Source organism: Bufo gargarizans, chromosome 9 (genome assembly GCF_014858855.1).
Source record: "Bufo gargarizans isolate SCDJY-AF-19 chromosome 9, ASM1485885v1, whole genome shotgun sequence".
Taxonomy (NCBI): domain Eukaryota; kingdom Metazoa; phylum Chordata; class Amphibia; order Anura; family Bufonidae; genus Bufo; species Bufo gargarizans.
In genome coordinates this window covers 174,054,814-174,073,547 of record NC_058088.1, presented here as the reverse complement: position 1 = coordinate 174,073,547, position 18,734 = coordinate 174,054,814, and the positions used below count along the sequence as shown (strand labels likewise).

The window sequence follows — 18,734 nt, the reverse complement described above, 5'->3', positions numbered from 1 at the left end:
CCATGGTCACAGATCCCAGCTCTGCCCTAATGGAGGCGCGCTAGAAAGCAGCTGAGAAGCAAAGTCTGAGGACAATAAATAGGAGGCAATCGCCCCCTTACATATGGCATCCTGATGAAGGACTTGCATCAACTTACTCTAGCTGGAACCAGCAGGGCACGTGAAAGGAGCAGAAAACTGCATTTGAAATAGTCTGTTGCAAGACCTCACAAGTGTTTTCCAAAAACTTCAAGGAACCAGGACCTCAGAGAGGATGTACTCACAACGCCGCGCCAACTAGAAATAAAAGGAAGACGACGGTTACGTCAATCCATACAGGCAAACACATGCGCAGTCCAACTACCTGCTCCTCTGCCCATAATGGGCACAGCAGTGCGCAGGTGCGGGACACGTGTGGAGCGGCGCAGGAGCGAGATCTGGGAGGGAGGAGGAGGTAATCATAAGAAACAAGGGCGGGCCAGAGGGGTGGCTTTATGGGCGCATCACCGAAGGGCCTGGGCACTTGCCGAACCTAATTAGCATAAGTTTAAAAAGTCTTTTGTTGAAGATCTTGGCATTTTTTGCAAAACAATCTGTACTTTTAATTGATACCATTTTGGAGTATGCGTGACTTTTTGATCACATTTTATAACTTTTTTGGGGTAAGAGAAGCAATGAAAAAATGGCAAATTGGCCATTTTGACTTTTTTCCATTACGCCTTTCACCGCATTGGATTAATTTTTTTTCTATTTTAATTGTATGGGCGTTTTCAGTCGCGGTGATACCCACAATGTTTATATTTATTGCTATTTAGGTATTTATTTTTTAATTATACGGAAAGGTGACTTGAACTTTTATATATTTAACTTTTTTTTTTTGATCATTATGTGCTTATTACATTTTATTTTTTTTGTTCATCAGGAATTACTAGATTATTTTGCTCATTTATTATCTTGGCCTGCCATCTGGTGGCCAAAATAAGAATTGCAGTTTGAATACTGTTAGCTTACTCAGTAAAGCTACCAGAATTCGGCGCAACTATCGGCGGATTGGACACACGGGGCATAGGAAGGAAGCCCGAGCTTCCGGGTTTTTGAGCATTTAGGTGCCGTGATCTCACTTGATCACGGCATCTAAAGCATTTAATTACCGCGATAGGCATTATTGCTGGTCACTGTAATTAGCCGCAGGTCTCTGCTGTATGAAACAGCAGAGATCTGCTGGCCATGACACCCGCTGCACGTGCGAGCGGGCAACAAGTTTACACATTGCCTAAGGGTTAAAAGCTATGGATACATGGGGGGGGGGGTCAATTTTATTATTACTTTGTACTCATTTTGAGCTAAAAAAAAAACATTTTTTCAATTGGTCTTTAATAAAAATTTGGAGTCTTTTTTAGTACAGAGCTGACATGCTCTAGAAGCAGCCTCTGGATTTTCTCTCTTTTCCGTCAGTTGGGGAGCTGCCGGCTCCTTATCTCTGCTCTCTGACATTTCAAACACTCATTATAGCTCAGTTCTTATCTTACTGATAAGAAGATGGCTGAAGCTACCTTCACACTCGTGTTTTGGCTTTCCGTTTGTGAGATCCGTTCAGGGCTCCCACAAGCGGTCCAAAATGGATCAGTTTTGCCCTTAATGCATTCTGAATGGATAAGGATCTGCTCAGAATGCATCAGTTTGCCTCCGATCAGTCTCCATTCCGCCTGCAGCGTTTTGGTGTCCGTCTGACGAAACTGAGCCAAATGTCCTGGCACACAATGCAAGTCAATGGGGACGGATCAGTTTTCTCAGACAAAAAATGGATCCGTCTCCCATTGACTTTCAATGGAGTTCATGACGGATCCGTCTTGGCCATGTTACAGATAATACAAACGGATCCGTTCATGACTGATGCATGCAGTTGCATTATTGTAACGGATCAGTTTTTGCAGATCCATGACGGATCCGCCCAAAACGCGAGTGTGAAAGTAGCCTTAAATAAGTGTTTATGACCTCTTAGAAGTTTAGAGATTAGATGACCGCACAAAGTAAAAGTGACAGTACTAGTCAAGGTTAGAAAAACAGTTAACCCTTTGTGACAGAACGAATATTTTTAATAAAAGGTCAATTGAAAATATGATTATTATTTTTTTGCCAATTAGTAACATGCAATCAAACAAAGTGCCTCCAAAAGTTGTACATAGCCTTTAAACCATGGATGTCAAACTCATGGCCCTCCAGATGTTGCAAAACTACAACTCCCATCATTCCCTGATAGCTGTAGTATGCCCAGGCATGATGGGAGTTGTAGTTTTGCAACAGCTGGAGGGCCACGAGTTTGACATCCCTGCTTTAAACTTTGGGGTTACACATGATTGATGTAAAAAAAATGAAATCAGACATCACATAGAACATGACAATCTCTGTCTAACAAAGCTAGAACCGGCCCTGTATCTCACATGGATCCTGAGATCTCCACATTCATTACTCCAATGGCTATGCTATGCAGATACATTTTATTGAATAACTTAGTGGCTATACAGAATTTTTAATTACATGCAATTACAAAAGTATTCAGATCCAGGTGCTGGTTTGAAAAATGTATAATATTTTTTATGGCCCAAACCGCTTTAACCGCCTAACGCAGATGTGCGGTCCGGAGGCGGCAGCCCTGCGCACAGTCACGCATATACGCGTCATCTCGCGAGGGCCGAGATTTCCTGTGAACGCGCGCACACAGGCGCGCGCGTTCACAGGATCGGAAGGTAAGCGAGTGGATCTCCAGCCTGCCAGCGGCGATCGCTCGCTGGCAGGCTGGAGATGTGATTTTTTTAACCCCTAACAGGTAGATTAGACGCTGTTTTGATAACAGCGTCTAATATACTGTACCTGCTACCTGGTCCTCTTGTGGTCCCTTTTGTTAGGATCGACCACCAGAGGACACAGGCAACTCAGTAAAGTACCACAAAACACTACACTACCCCCCCCCCCCCCGTCACTTATTAACCCTTTATGAACCCCTGATCACCCATGATCACCCCATATAAACCCCCTGATCACCCCCCTGTCATTGATCACCCCCCTGTCATTGATCACCCCCCTGTCATTGATCACCCCCCTGTCATTGATCACCCCCCTGTCATTGATCACCCCCCTGTCATTGATCACCCCCCTGTCATTGATCACCCCCCTGTCATTGATCACCCCCCTGTCATTGATCACCCCCCTGTAAGGCTCCATTCAGACGTCCGCATGTGTTTTGCGGATCCGATCCATGTATCCATAAAAATCATACGGACGTCTGAATGGAGCCTTACAGGGGGGTGATCAATGACAGGGGGGTGATTACCCATATACACTCCCTGATCACCCCCTGTCATTGATCTCCCCCCTGTAAGGCTCCATTCAGACGTCCGCATGTGTTTTGCGGATCCGATCCATGGATCCGTAAAAATCATACGGACGTCTGAATGGAGCCTTACCAGGGGGGTGATCAATGACAGGTGGGTGATCAGGGAGTTATATGGGTGATCACCCCCCTGTCATTGATCACCCCCCCCTGTAAGGCTCCATTCAGACATTTTTTTGGCCCAAGTTAGCGGAAATATATATTTTTTTTTGTTCGTTTTTTCTTACTAAGTCTCATATTCCACTAACTTGTGTCAAAAAATAAAATCTCACATGAACTCACCATACCCCTCACGGAATCCAAATGCGTAAACATTTTTAGACATTTATATTCCAGACTTCTTCTCACGCTTTAGGGCCCCTAAAAAGCCAGGGCAGTATAAATACCCCACATGTGACCCCATTTCGGAAAGAAGACACCCCAAGGTATTCTGTGAGGGGCATATTGAGTCCATGAAAGATTGAAATTTTTGTCCTAAGTTAGCGGAAAGTGAGACTTTGTGAGAAAAAAAAAAAAAAAAAAAAATAATCAATTTCCGCTAACTTATGCAAAAAAAAAAAAAAAAAAAAAAAATTCTATGAACTCGCCAGGCCCCTCATTGAATACCTTGGGGTGTCTTCTTTCCAAAGTGGGGTCACATGTGGGGTATTTATACTGCCCTGGCTTTTTAGGGGCCCGAAAGTGTGAGAAGAAGTCTGGGATCCAAATGTCTAAAAATGCCCTCCTAAAAGGAATTTGGGCACGCTTTGCGCATCTAGGCTGCAAAAAAGTGTCACACATGTGGTATCGCCGTACTCAGGAGAAGTTGGGGAATGTGTTTTGGGGTGTCATTTTACATATACCCATGCTGGGTGAGATAAACTATCTTGATCAAATGCCAACTTTGTATAAAAAAAAATGGGAAAAGTTGTCTTTTGCCAAGGATATTTCTCTCACCCAGGCATGGGTATATGTAAAATGACACCCCAAAACACATTCCCCAACTTCTCCTGAGTACGGCGATACCAGATGTGTCACACTTTATTGCAGCCAAGGTGGGCAAAGGGGCACATATTCCAAAGTGCACCTTTCGGATTTGCACCGGTCATTTTTTACAGATTTTGATTGCAAACTACTTCTCAAACATATGGGCCCCTAAATTGCCAGGGCAGTATAACTACCCACAAGTGACCCCATTTTGGAAAGAAGACACCCCAAGGTATTCCTGTGAGGGGCATGGTGAGTTCCTAGAATTTTTAATTTTTTGTCGCAAGTTAGTGGAATATGAGACTTTGTAAGGAAAATAAAAAATAAAAATCATCATTTTCTGCTAACTTGTGACAAAAAATAAAAAGTTCTATGAACTCCCTATGCCCATCAGCGAATACCTTAGGGTGTCTACTTTCCGAAATGGGGTCATTTGTGGGGTGTTTCTACTGTTTGGGCATTGTAGAACCTCAGGAATCATGACAGGTGCTCAGAAAGTCAGAGCTGTTTCAAAAAGCGGAAATTCACATTTTTGTACCATAGTTTGTAAACGCTATAACTTTTACCCAAACCATTTTTTTTTTTTTGCCAAAACATTTTTTTTTTTAATCAAACACATGTAGAACAATAAATTTGGCAAAAAATGTATATATGGATGTCGTTTTTTTTGCAAAATTTTACAGCTGAAAGTGAAAAATGTCATTTGTTTGCAAAAAAATCGTTAAATTTTGATTAATAACAAAAAAAGTTAAAATGTCAGCAGCAATAAAATACCACCAAATGAAAAGCTCTATTAGTGAGAAGAAAAGGAGGTAAAATTCATTTGGGTGGTAAGTTGCATGACCGAGCGATAAACTGTGAAAGTAGTGTAGTGCAGAAGTGTAGAAAGTGGCCTGGTCATGAAGGGGGTTTTAGCTAGCGGGGTTGAAGTGGTTAAAGGGGTCTTCAGGCCCAGTACAAGTTCCATATGGCAAAACCTCCAATTGACTGACAGTGATGACAATTATATGTAACTTGCCTAATGGGCAAATGATGGGCCTGTAAAGTTCCTGCAGCTTTCTTCAAACGTAGGCATAAAAAAATAAAAATAAAAGCATACATATTGGCTACGTAGGGCACAGTATGCCTATAGCGTGGTAGACTTCCATGAGAAGTTAGAAAAGACCCTCTACATAGAAAACATGGCTGCTTTCTTCAAAGACTCCAGTAGAGTAGAGCATCCCATGGACAGGGGTGGTGCAGTTTTTGGGTTTACGAGATTGGCTCCCGCATACATCTTGCGTTTAACAGTGGTGTGATGTCATTTTGCAGACCGTAGCCAGGAGACCCGTCATGTTGCCATACTATTAGCTTTCACCTGGCACCACCTCAGACCATAAGAGTCTTGTATCACATTCCTTTATGAACACATTATGCACACAGTAAATGCCGCAGCGCGATCTACCCCGCGCACTTCCTCGTCTTGCTCATGTGCACCTGTACAAACAATTATTTTGGCACCGAGCAAGTTGAAACAAGCCCGGAGAAAAATACTCAGTGGCCTGCAACCCGTAGCTGTGCAGGTATGGGACTACAACTCCCAGCATGCACTGTACTATTCCAATTGCTTCCCTCAGCTACATGGACCGCACTATTTGCCCTCATGCATGCAACTGGATGAAGCATCGGGGTATGTTCACTTGTGGTGGATGAGCTGTGGATTATCACTGCAGTCAGTGACTGGCTGCAGCAGCGCAGACACATCATCGATATAGCCAAGAAGAGGACGTTGCTGCAGCAGCGGTGGGAGGATGAAATAGGCAAGTATACATCTATACTACATTACATATACTCCCTGGTAGGGCTCATCATGCTGATTGAAACAATACCTTTCTTTTGTCTGTATGCTAAACAGCTGCAGAAAAATCTGTTTTTATTCATATGCAAATTAGCAATTAGAGGACCAGGAGGCGGGGCTGAATCCTTTGAGCACTGTTCTGCACACTCCCCCCTCCCCTTGATGGACAGGGCTAGACATGCTGAGGGCAGAGCTTAGTCCTAGCATCTACATATCATATACACTATGTACTATAGCTTTGCCACATTGAGATCTGTTCAGAAAGCTAAATCTACATATTACTGCTTTATTCCCACACAATATATGATTAGAAAGACACCAGTGATGTGTGTCAGCTTGTAAGTATGGAAAACACATATCTGTGTGGTATTGTTATAGGTTGGTGGTTAAATGATTGGTTTTGCATGTCGAGATCCCAGGTTTCTCTTGGGAGAGATGTCGTTTTTTTCTTCCACATTTATCCCATAAGAAAAGTCTATGGGCCAGATTTATCATGACTGACCGCTCACTCCACTTTAACATATGTCTAAAGTCAGTTTTAGCCAAGTCAGATTTATGATCGGCCCTTTAAGACTAATAAACTGCTACCGTCAGACCACATTTATAGTCAGTAAGCAGCTTTACAAAAGTCGCACATCTTTACGAAAAAGTCGCACGTTTTTATGAAAAAGTCGCATGTTCTATTAAAAAGTCTCATGAGATAAGCATGGTCCTCGCTGGAGTGAAATTGCGACTTTTTAAATAGTCCCAATAGTAAATCTGTCTAGAGATTCATTTACATAAGAAAACACGCCCACTTTCAGAAAACTCGCGAGCATAGTGCAGAGCAGAAAAAAAGTCGCAAATTTGTGCGCAGTTTTAGCGTTTGGGACTTTCACTCCATTATTCTGACCTGAGCTAATGATAAATCTGGCCCTGTGTCCTTATTATATTTAGAATATATATATTTTTTTAGAAAGCTATTACTGGTTTCTTTATCATATATTGTGCCTGTAAATAAAACAGTAATCGGTTTAGGCAAAAAAACTCCACTATTCTCAATATAGTATGGCCTTATTAAATTATTATTATTTATTAAAGCCCATCAGTTTTTCTATGCTTACAAGCCATCACACATTACTGGCGTCTTTACGATTATATATTCTGCCTGTGAATAAAGCAGTAATATCTATGTAAGGGCTCTTTCACACCTGCGTTATTGTCTTCCGGCATAGAGTTCCGTCGTCGGGGCTCTATGCCGGAAGAATCCTGATCAGGATTATCCTAATGCATTCTGAATGGAGAGAAATCCGTTCAGGATGCATCAGGGTGTCTTCAGTTCAGGACCGGAACGTTTTTTGGCCGGAGTAAATACCGCAGCATGCTGCGCTTTTTGCTCCGGACAAAAATCCTGAACACTTGCCGCAAGGCGGATCCGGAATTAATGCCCATTGAAAGGCATTAATCCGGACTTAAGCTAAACGTCGTTTCGGCGCATTACCGGATTCGACGTTTAGCTTTTTCTGAATGGTTACCATGGTTGCCAGGACGCTAAAGTCCTGTTTGCCATGGTAAAGTGTAGTGGGGAGCAGTATACTTACCGTCCGTGCGGCTCCCGGGGCGCTCCAGAGTGATGTCAGGGTGCCCCACGCTCATGGATGAGGTGATCGCATGGATCACGTCATCCATGCGCATGGGGCGCTCTGACGTCATTCTGGAGCGCCCCGGGAGCCGCACGGACGGTAAGTATACTGCTCCCCCACTACTACTACAGCAACCAGGACTTTAATAGCGTCCTGGCTGCCATAGTAACACTGAACGCATTTTAAAGACGGATCAGTCTTCAAATGCTTTCAGTTCACTTGCGGTGTTACGGATCCAGCGGGCACTTCCGGCAAATGGAGTACACGCCGGAGCCGGACAACGCAAGTGTGAAAGAGCCCTTAGCTTTTGAGCAGATCTCAGTGTGGTGAAGCTATAGTACATAGTGATATGATATTGCTAACACACAGCTCTAGCTCACAGCCAATCATAGGGAGGGCCGAGTGTGCAGAGCACAGGGGGGTGTTACAGAGCACTGCTCAAATAATTCATCCCCGCATCCTGGTGCTCCAATTGCTCATTTGCATATGCATAAAAACACAGATTTATCTGCAGCTATTTATCGTACAGACAAAGGTATTGTTTTAATCAGCATGATCAGCCCTACCAGGCAGTATGTCTGGTTATATAGGGTTTATCCTAGTGACAGAGCCTCCCTTAAGCAGATTCTGTCACTTTAAATTAGGTCCTGTGTGGATGTATTCCTTAGGGTTGGGCCCATCTCGAACTTCGGTGGCATATTAGGATCCACAACTATCTCTAGAATGGGGCCCCCAAAGTGAAGGAGGGCACGGTGCGCTATCCATTTATTTGTATGTATGCGAGTTCCGAAAAGAGAGTCAAGCACGCTTGGCTACTTTGGGAACTCCCACCGCTCAAGTGCGGCCACCACTGAATTCACCTTTATGGTCGACCTTAAGCTTTGATAAATACCTTCAGGTCCCATGCTCATAGGCGATTATGGATACATGTTGTATGGACCTAAGCCTACAAAAACAAAAATAAAAAAACACCTATAGGGTATAAAATAGAGGCACCATAATTCAGAAGCATACAGACTGGGTGTCACCATGCAGGCTCTGTCCAGTGCATGAGGCCTTACAACTAATTAAAAGTCATCTCGAGATTTTATAGAGCAGGAAATGACTTGGGCGTGTGAAGTCTGCTAGAAAGTAATCCAAGTCATGTAGCTTCAAATGCAGCACAGCCCAGACACTACAGCCTAGCGACACCCAAGGGTCCTCTTTCCCAATCATGCCTGCTCGTGTGTCCTGTAAGCTGCCTACGCTTCTTACTACACACCTGTCATATGACTGTGATACAGCAAATCACACTCATGAACTCATAGCTATTCCTAGTGCACTTCATAAACTCTGGTCCTTGCCACTTACAGATGTTCTCCAGGATTCAACCATTGAGGACTTATCCCTAAAATAGATCATTATCAGAATGTAGGGGTCCGACAACCCCGCTGATTAGCTGCTCCAAAGCCAGGCACCGAAACTACATAGCTCCATCTACTGCGTAGTGGAAAAAAATGGTTATGGGAGCAATGCTGCAGTAACCCAGCTCTGTTACTGTGTAGACGTCGACTTCTAAGTAAAAGGAATTAAGACAGGGATGCACAAACTTTTTTGTTCAGAGGGCCATCTAACCCATGGGTCACAATAAACCTTAATGAGGTGGTCTTATCTTGCTGTTACTAAGGTGAGATGAGACAGTCCGGACTACCAGCCGGCTAGGAAAAGGCGGAAAGCGCCGCTGATTCAGTAGCTTACCTTGCGGTAAATGAGAGCTACCAAAATAGAGTGCCACGGCACGCTCCGCTGTTTACCGGCCAGTTAGTGGTCAGGACTGTTTCTCATCTTCCCTTAGTAATGGCGATAGGAGACAACCCCTTTAAAGGGAACCTGTCACCTGGATTTTGCAAATAGAGCTGCGAATATGGGTTGCTAGATGGCATCTAGCACGTCCGCAAAATGCAGTCCCCATAGCTCTGTGTGCTTTTATTGTCTAAAAAAAAATTATTTAATACATATGCAAATTAACCTGAGATGAGTCCTGTCCCTGAGATGAGTCCAGCGTGAAGGAGCGCAGCACCGCCCCGCATCCCCAGAATCTCCTCCTTGCTCCCAGACGTCACAAAGCTAGAGCGCCGTAATCTCGCGATGCACGATCTAGCACAGGCGCAGTGTCAGCATAGTGTTCCTTTCCTGGGCGGGCATCAGCCTCAGGGAACGAACTGCGCATGCGCTAGCTGGCGCATGACGAGATTACGGCGCTCTAGCTTTCTGACGTCGGGGAGCAAGGAGGAGATTCGGAGGATGCGGGGCGGTGCTGGGCTCCTTCACGCCGGACTCATCTCAGATTAATTTGCATATCTATCAAATCATTTTTTTGAGACAAAAGCACACAAAGCTATGGGGACTGGATATTGCGGATGTACTAGCGGCCATCTAGCAGCCCATGTCCGCAGCTCTATACACAAAATCCAGGTAACAGGTTCCCTTTAAAGGGAAGCTTTCAGTACTTAGATATTGGTGACCTATCCTGTCCACAGGATAAGTGATAAATACTAATTATCTGGGGATCCTACCGCTGGGACCACCACGGATCACGAGAACATAGGTCCCATGTCAGCACCCCACTAAACTCATTCAACAAACTTATGCTGATTTCAATCTGAAATTTACAAGAATATACAAAATTAGGGCTCTGTGATTTTGGCAAAAAATTAAAAAAAAGATTCGATTGTTTTCAACTTAATGGACGATTATTGACTAAAATGTAAATTTTTCATAATTTTTTTGCTACATTAACTAAAAACATGTTTATCTAGCCAGGGTACAGTCATTTGGCCACTGCCATAACCCCAAAAAGGAGGACATCACACCCCGGATATCGGAGCACGACACTACAACACAAAGAAGGGAACCATAACCTATATATCAGCGTCAGCCAAATTACATTAGAAATCTAGGAGATAAATCAGGGCTTGGCTCCTACTTTCCTTGCTGGCTCCAGGAGTTTGCTATTGCTCAATACAGAAAAGAGGTATAAGAGGAGAGAACTACAACTTCCAGCCAGTCCATGTTATTATATGCTACCCGAGGACATTACAGGTAGGCGGTACAAGAACTACAAGTCCCAGCATGTCCAGGCTATTATATGATATCAGAGAACGTTACAGGGAGGAAGTTTAAGAGTAGAGAACTACAACTCCCAGCATTTTGGCTCTTACACAATTCTTCGCTACTCCAATTTATTCACCTCAACACAAGCTCCGGCCCCTCATGTCACGTGACATCACAGGTCCTTCCCCACCACTTCACCCCTTTACAGGTCCTTACCACTTCTTCACTCCGCTGCTGAGCTCCTCCGCTCCTGCACTGATCATCTAACAGTGATGTCATCACAGGTCCTTCAGGTCTTGTGCAGCACTATACCAGTGCAACCTGTGCATGGTCCCTTTGGTCCCTGCTGCCCGCACCAGGATTAAAGGCACGGGCAGCAGGGAAAGACTGATACAATGCACAGGAAGAAAAAAATTGAAATCACACTAAAAAAATTTTTAAAAAAAATAAGACATTAAAGTGCAAATTAATTAAATGAATTTGATTAATCACGCAGCCCTAAATAAAATGTTTGACTTTTCCCAGGATTGTCACATAACGGTTGGCCAAAATTCTGACAACGCACATACGACTCGGCTCACTATTCCTTGCTATAACTTCACCTGAATGGATGCATAATGTTAAGTCCAACCACCATCCAGGAAGTGCAATGCATAGGCTGCAAAGGGTTAAAGATTAAATGATCTAAGTACTAATTAGCCTTAAAGTCAGACAAAGAGAATCAGGGTTGGGCCAAGTTTCATAAATTTCAGGAGCCAGTCAGACCGGCTTCAGCAGCCATAAGGATATGTAATATGGTTGGTGGCGGGGGAGCTTGGAGAGTGCATCACGGTCAAACACCTGTCCTATGCAAGGCCCATATCGCCTCCCCCAGCCTAAGGAAGATGTTCCCGTTTGCTTCTTTCCAATTTTTGGAAATCCCACAGAAGAGAATGGAGACAGCCACACGGACGGAGCCTTCTCTCCAATGACGGCGGTTGCGGCACCAGGCAGGACAGGAAGTGAGAGAGGGAGAGACTCCCGTTCTGAAAACAGTCGCAGAGTTGCAACCAGCATTTATCAGATATTTATGGCGTAACGTGCAGTACCCCTGTAGGATCAGTCCTAGGTGGGTCACAGTGACTAACAAACTTTGCATAAATCAAAAGTACATGAGAGAGAAAAATGCTTCTGTCTCTATTTATCAGCCACCATCCTAAACTAACGTTCTGTCTGAAGAGGCCAAGATAGACTTGTCAGCTCAGCAAGGGAGCAGACTACATCTTCCTATTTGGAAAGGAGAAGTGATCAGCATAGTGAGACAGAGGCGCACAGGCAGGATTCAACAGCTAAAAGCTATATTTCTGTTCAAGTGCTCTATTCACATCACTACAGCTCAGCACTTCTCTATAAAGGGGACATATGGTGTTGCTGAGTCAATGAGAGAGTGTTGGGAAGCAGAATACTCTGTCTTTACATGTGGTCTATAGGAGACATGAGAGCAGCTAGGCTCCACTAAGTAGCTCAGGGTAAAACAGAAAATTTGAGATTGAGGCTGCAGAGGAGAAAACTACGAAAAAAATATCAGATACAAGTCATACAAGGGACAGATCGGGTTATTCCTCAAGTACATACACTGCAGCTCATTCTGAAAAATAACACTTATAATATGCATCACCTGTAAGAGCATGCGGCCAAGAACAGCACTGCACGTTACTGCTACATCTGAACCCAGCTTAAGGGCTCATGCGCACAAACTTATTTTCCGTTCCGTCTTTTTTTTTCGTTCCGCAAAAAAATAAAAATAGAACATGTCCTATTATTGTCCACATTACGGACAAGGATAGGACTGTTCTATTAGGAGCCAGCTGTTGTGTTCCACAAATACGAAAACCCTGGTATACAAATTTTCCTCTTTCATGGAACATAAAGAGGGTCTCCCCTGATATGAAGAGGTGTCTCATATTAAAGGGCATCTGTCAGCAGTTTTGTACCTATGACACTGGCTGACCTGTTACATGTGCTCTTGGCAGCTGTAGACATCCGTGTTGGTCCCATGTACATATGTGCCCACATTGCTGAGAAAAATTATGTTTTAATATATGCGAATGAGCCTCTAGGAGCAACAGGGGCGTTACCATTACACCGAGAGGCTCTGCTGTCTGCAGCACTTTGACAGGACCAGGCAGTGTGCCTTTCATATGTATTGTTGATATCCAGATCTGTAACAGGGAAGGTCAAATTACTGTGACATTTCAGGACCATTTGGCTAGGTCTACACAACGACATTTGTTGCACCATTGTCGCGCAACAATTTTTATAATGGCAGTCTATGGTGTCGCACTGCAACAAGCTGCGACGCAACAGTCAAAGAAAATCCATTCGAGATGGATTTTTCTGCGACTGTTGCGTCGCATTTGCAGCATGTCGCATGTTGCAGTGTGACACCATAGACTGCCATTATAAAAATTGTTGCACAACATTGGTGCAACTAATGTTGCCGTGTAGTTGTGACCTATTGTCGCGCGCCAAATGTCGTTGTGTAGACCTAGCCTATAGATCTTTCCAGGAGCTTTTTTTTTTTTTAATGACCATGTCATTTTAACAGTTTGTGGTGTTTTTTTTACTCTGTCAGGTGTTCTCTCCTCCACTGATCTCAATATATGGTGAAGGGGGGGGGGGCCTAGGGATTGCATTTTACCATAGAGACTTCTCTCTAAAACCACACAATAAGGCCTCATGCGTACAACCGCAAATCGCATATACGGGAAAAAAAACTGATGCGTTGTGGGTGCCATTCACATTTTATTTGCGGATCAATTGTTTTTAATGGGTCCGTGTTCAGCATTTTTCGGGCACAGTCAATCTTTTTGCAGATGTCAAAAGCGCGTCCATTCCACAAATAGATGGAACCTGTCCCATACCTGTCCGCAAAATGCGGAGTACCGGCGCGACACAGGCAGCTTCCACATTTTGGAAGACCACAAAACGGATACTCTCCGTGTGCACGGAGCCCAAGATGTAAACCTCTACACGTGCAAGGCTGCGTTCACACGGTCAATAGATGCTGCGCCTCACCCACTCTATTCGACTGCGTGGAACAGGTGCTTCATGAATATGGCGCACATTCTGAACACATTTCTCAATGTATACATCGATGAGACTTCCTTTAACACATTATAAAAGGGAATGCCTGCAGCCACCACTAGGGGGAGATCAGCGCATAGGAATTCATACAACTGCTTGCAAGGGAAGCTGTAAAAATCTTTGAATTCATTTAGCTCCCTCTAGTGGCGGCTGCATGAAACGTGCAGCACTTTCATGTTGGAAATACAAGCAGTTGAGCGCCGGGGGGGGGAGAATGACCTCTGTGGGTCGCAGACCTCTGGGCTGGGACCATGCATCGATCAGACAATTTCATTGAAATTGTCTGAAGAAGCCATCAGCTCACCTGACCACCACGGCTGGCTGGAATATTAGCCTCTCCACACCCGCTAATTATCCCTACAGGTCACATCTGATCAATGGCTCCTGGCTCCGCTCCAAGTAATCGCCGGCAGATTGCCTTACGCCCATAACAGAGGGTTGTGCGTTTTCACCAGTCCTTAGAGGGGCTGTCTCACTTCAGCAGATGGCATTCATCATGTAGAGAAAGTCAATACAAGGCACTTACTAATGTATTGTGATTGTCCATATTGCCTCCTTTGCTGGCCCGTGTGGCAATTGTGCAAGCACGACCACTACTGCTAGACTGCAGGGAGGTCATAACCCCTAGAAACAAACAGTTTATAATGTGAAGGAAAGCTGAATCCAGCCAGCAAAGGAGGCAATATGGACAATCACAATACATTAGTAAGTGCTTTGTGTTCACTTTCTGTACATGATAAATACCATTTGCTGAACTCAGACATCCCCTTTAAGGCCAATTAGTGTCAATGAAACTTGACGCAAGTTCCTCTAAGAAAACCGGTTTCTGCCTATCTGCGTATATAGGCTGCACTGATAACGCATTCACACCGGGCAGCACAATCGGATCAGATGTCGCTGTTTACAAGTGAAGAAGCAAAACCGGCTGGGCTTAGCACGTACTGGTCACATGACACCAACAAAACGCATCACAAAATGCAGGTGTCCCTCTACAACCCTTCTTGTTAACCCCTTCCCAACATGTGACGTACTATTACGTCAAGGAAGTCAGTGAATTCCAGCATTTTGACGTAATAGTACGTCATAGTGATTGGGCGGGCACCGGAGCGTTGCGTGCCCGATCACTACAGGGGTCCAGCAGTCCCCGATAGCCGGCCCCTGCTGTATACACTAGCATCGCTGTTCCCAGCGATGCCGGCGGAGTAACCCCTTCTAGGCCACGGTCAGCGCTGACCGCGACATAGAAGGGGTTTGCTGCGGGTGAGGGAGCACATCGGGTCCCCACGCTGCTGTGGCAGGGACCCGATGTTTGACAAGGCAGCCTGATGCGAGCAGAGGCTGCCCAATGCCTTGCACGGCATCGGGACCTGCCTTCTACGGGTGCCGAGGAGATCCAGCCTCAGGCCCGTCTCCTAGGCAACCTGTTAGTGTATGACACTGAGTCATACACTAACAGGCAATACATTACAATACAGATGTATTGTAATGCATTGCAGAGGGGATCAGACCGCCAAAAGTTGAAGTCCCAGAATGGGACAGAAATAACGTTTTTATTTTTTTATATATTTCTTTAAAAAGGAAAAACACACATTAGGTATCACCGCGTCCGTAATGACCGGCTCTATAAATATATCACATGATCCACCCCATCCGATAAACACCCCAAAAATAAATAAAAAAACACCAAGTGCAACACCAAGCGATCAAAAAGGTGTAAATTGCACAAAATGGTACCAATAAAACAGTCATCTCATCCCACAAAAAATGAGACCCTACCTAAGACAATCGGTTAAAAAAGCTATGGCTCTCAGACTATGGAGACACTAAAACATCATTTTTTTGTTTCAAAAATAATATTACTGTGTAAAACTTAAATAAGATACACTCACCTAAAGAATTATTAGGAACACCATACCAATACGGTGTTGGACCCCCTTTTGCCTTCAGAACTGCCTTAATTCTACGTGGCATTGATTCAACAAGGTGCTGATAGCATTCTTTAGAAATGTTGGCCCATATTGATAGGATAGCATCTTGCAGTTGATGGAGATTTGAGGGATGCACATCCAGGGCACGAAGCTCCCGTTCCACCACATCCCAAAGATGCTCTATTGGGTTGAGATCTGGTGACTGTGGGGGCCATTTTAGTACAGTGACCTCATTGTCATGTACAAGAAACAATTTTTCCAGTCTTCAACCGTCCAATTTTGGTGAGCTCGTGCAAATTGTAGCCTCTTTTTCCTATTTGTAGTGGAGATGAGTGGTACCCGGTGGGGTCTTCTGCTGTTGTAGCCCACCTTTATTTCCCATTCTGACATTCAGTTTGGAGTCCAGGAGATTGTCTTGACCAGGACCACAACCCTACATGCATTGAAGCAACTGCCATGTGATTGGTTGACTAGATAATCGCATTAATGAGAAATAGAACAGGTGTTCCTAATAATTCTTTAGGTGAGTGTATAGACATATTAGGTATTGCCACGTCCATAACGATCTGCTCTATAAAAATATCACATGTCCTAACACCTCAGGTGAACACTGTAAAAATAAATTGTCAACTTGCCCCATAAAGTGTAATAGTGAATGATCCAAAAACCATATGTACCCAAAAATTGTACCAATAAAACTGGCACCTAATCCCCTAGTTTCCAAAATGGGGTCACTTTTGGGGAGTTTCTACTGTAAGGGTGCATCAGGGGGGCTTAGAATGGGACATGGCATCTAAAAACCAGTCCAGCAAAATCTGCCTTCCAAAAACCATACGGCACTCCTTTTTCTAGCCCTGTCGTGTGCCCTTACGTCAGTTTATGGCCATATGAGGAATGTTTCTGTAAACCGCAGAATTAGGGTAATAAATATTGAGTTTTGTTTGGCTGTTAACCCTTGATGTGTTAAAGAAAAAAAAATGGATTAAAATGGAAAATCTGCTAAAAATGTGAAATTTTGAAATTTCATCTCCATGTTCCTTTAATTCTTGTGGAACACCTAAAGGGTTAAGGCCTCTTTCACACTTGCGTTGTCCGGATCCGGCGTGTACTCCACTTGCCGGAATTACACGCCGGATACGGAAAAATGCAAGTGTACTGAAAGCATTTGAAGACGGAGCCGATCGCATCCTCCAGAATGACGTCAGAGCGCCCCTTGCGCATGGATGACGTGCCATGCGATCACGTGATCCATGCGCGTGGGGCGCCCTGACGTCACTCTGGAGCCGCACGGATGGTAAGTATACTGCTCCCCCGCTCCCCACTACACTTTACCATGGCTGCCAGGACTTTAGCGTCCCGGCAGCCATGGTAACCATTGAGAAAAAGCTAAACGTCGGATCCGGCAATGCGCCGAAACGATGTTTAGCTTAAGGCCGGATCCGGATCAATGCCTTTCAATGGGCATTCATTCCGGATCCGGCCTTGCGGCAAGTCTTCAGGATTTTTGGCCGGAGCAAAAAGCGCAGCATGCTGCGGTATTTTCTCCAGCCAAAAAACGTTCCGTTCCGGAACTGAAGACATCCTGATGCATCCTGAACGGATTTCACTCCATTCAGAATGCATTAGGATAAAACTGATCAGGATTCTTCCGGCATAGAGCCCCGACGACGGAACTCTATGCCGGAAGAAAAGAACGCAGGTGTGAAAGAGCCCTTAACAAAGTTTGTAAAATCAGTTTTGAGTAACTTGAGCGGTGTAGTTTCTACAATGGGGTCATTTATGGGGGTATCCACTATGTAAGCCCCGCAACGTGACTTCAGACCTGAACTGGTCCTTAAAAAGAGTATAGAAGTAATTCTTAAAATTTGTAAGAATTTCCAAAACTTCTAAGCCTTCTAACGTCCTAAAAAAAATTAAATGACATTTCCAAAATGATGCCAACATAAAGTAGACATATGGGGAATATTAAGTAATAAATATTTTTATGAGGTATCACTTTGTTTTAAAAGCAGAGAAATTAAAATTTTGAAAATTTTACAAATTTTTGGTAAATTTGGGATTTTTTCATAAATAAAGGTGAAATATATTGACTCAAATTTATGACTATCATGAAGTACAATGTGTCACGAGAAAATCTCAGAATGGCTTGGATAAATAAAAGTGTTCCAAAATTATTACCACATAAAGTGACAGATTTGCCAAAAATGACCTGGGCAGGAAGGTGAAAATTGGCCCGGGGTAGAAGGGGTTAAAAGTGGGCCCCAAAAACAAGCCGATCGCAGCAGCAATAGTGTGCGAGGGACTCAGTGGCAAACTCTCAATTGTCCTTCAGCGCCACCACAGGTGAAATGAAGTATTAGGCTCCATTCACACGTCCGCAATTTCGTTCTGCATTTTGCGGAACAGAATTGCGGACCCATTCATTCCTATGGAGCAGCACCGTGCTGCCCGGACACGGAATTGCGGATCCGCACTTCCAGGTCCGCACTTCCGTTCCGCAAAAAAATAAAACATGTCCTATTCTTGTCCGCAATTGCGGACAAGAACAGGCATATTCTATTAGTGCCAGCAATGTGCGGTCCGCCAAATGCAGAACGCACATTGCCGACGCGTGAATGGAGCCTTACACAGTCCCAATTGAAATCAATCAGCTGTATGCGTAATGCACAGACTTGCCAGGCCCTACTTCGAGATGCTCTCAGAGGCCAATGAGAAACCTCCTAATAAAGCTATCCCCTATCCACTGCAGTCAGACCCCACCGAACTCAAGGGGTCCCATGTCCCCATCCTGA

The 18,734-nt window shown here is 44.3% G+C and overlaps 1 protein-coding gene across 13 annotated transcripts in view; it reads right to left on the bottom strand.

Annotated features, from left to right (window-relative positions):
- Positions 1–18,734, bottom strand: part of HUWE1 (HECT, UBA and WWE domain containing E3 ubiquitin protein ligase 1) — a 101,029-nt gene that overhangs the window by 71,481 nt on the left and 10,814 nt on the right. For all 13 annotated transcript variants that reach the window (XM_044306602.1, XM_044306611.1, XM_044306610.1 and 10 more), the window contains exon 2: positions 138–276. The gene's annotated coding sequence lies outside the window, so the exon portion shown is untranslated. The remainder of the gene's footprint in view (positions 1–137; positions 277–18,734) is intronic.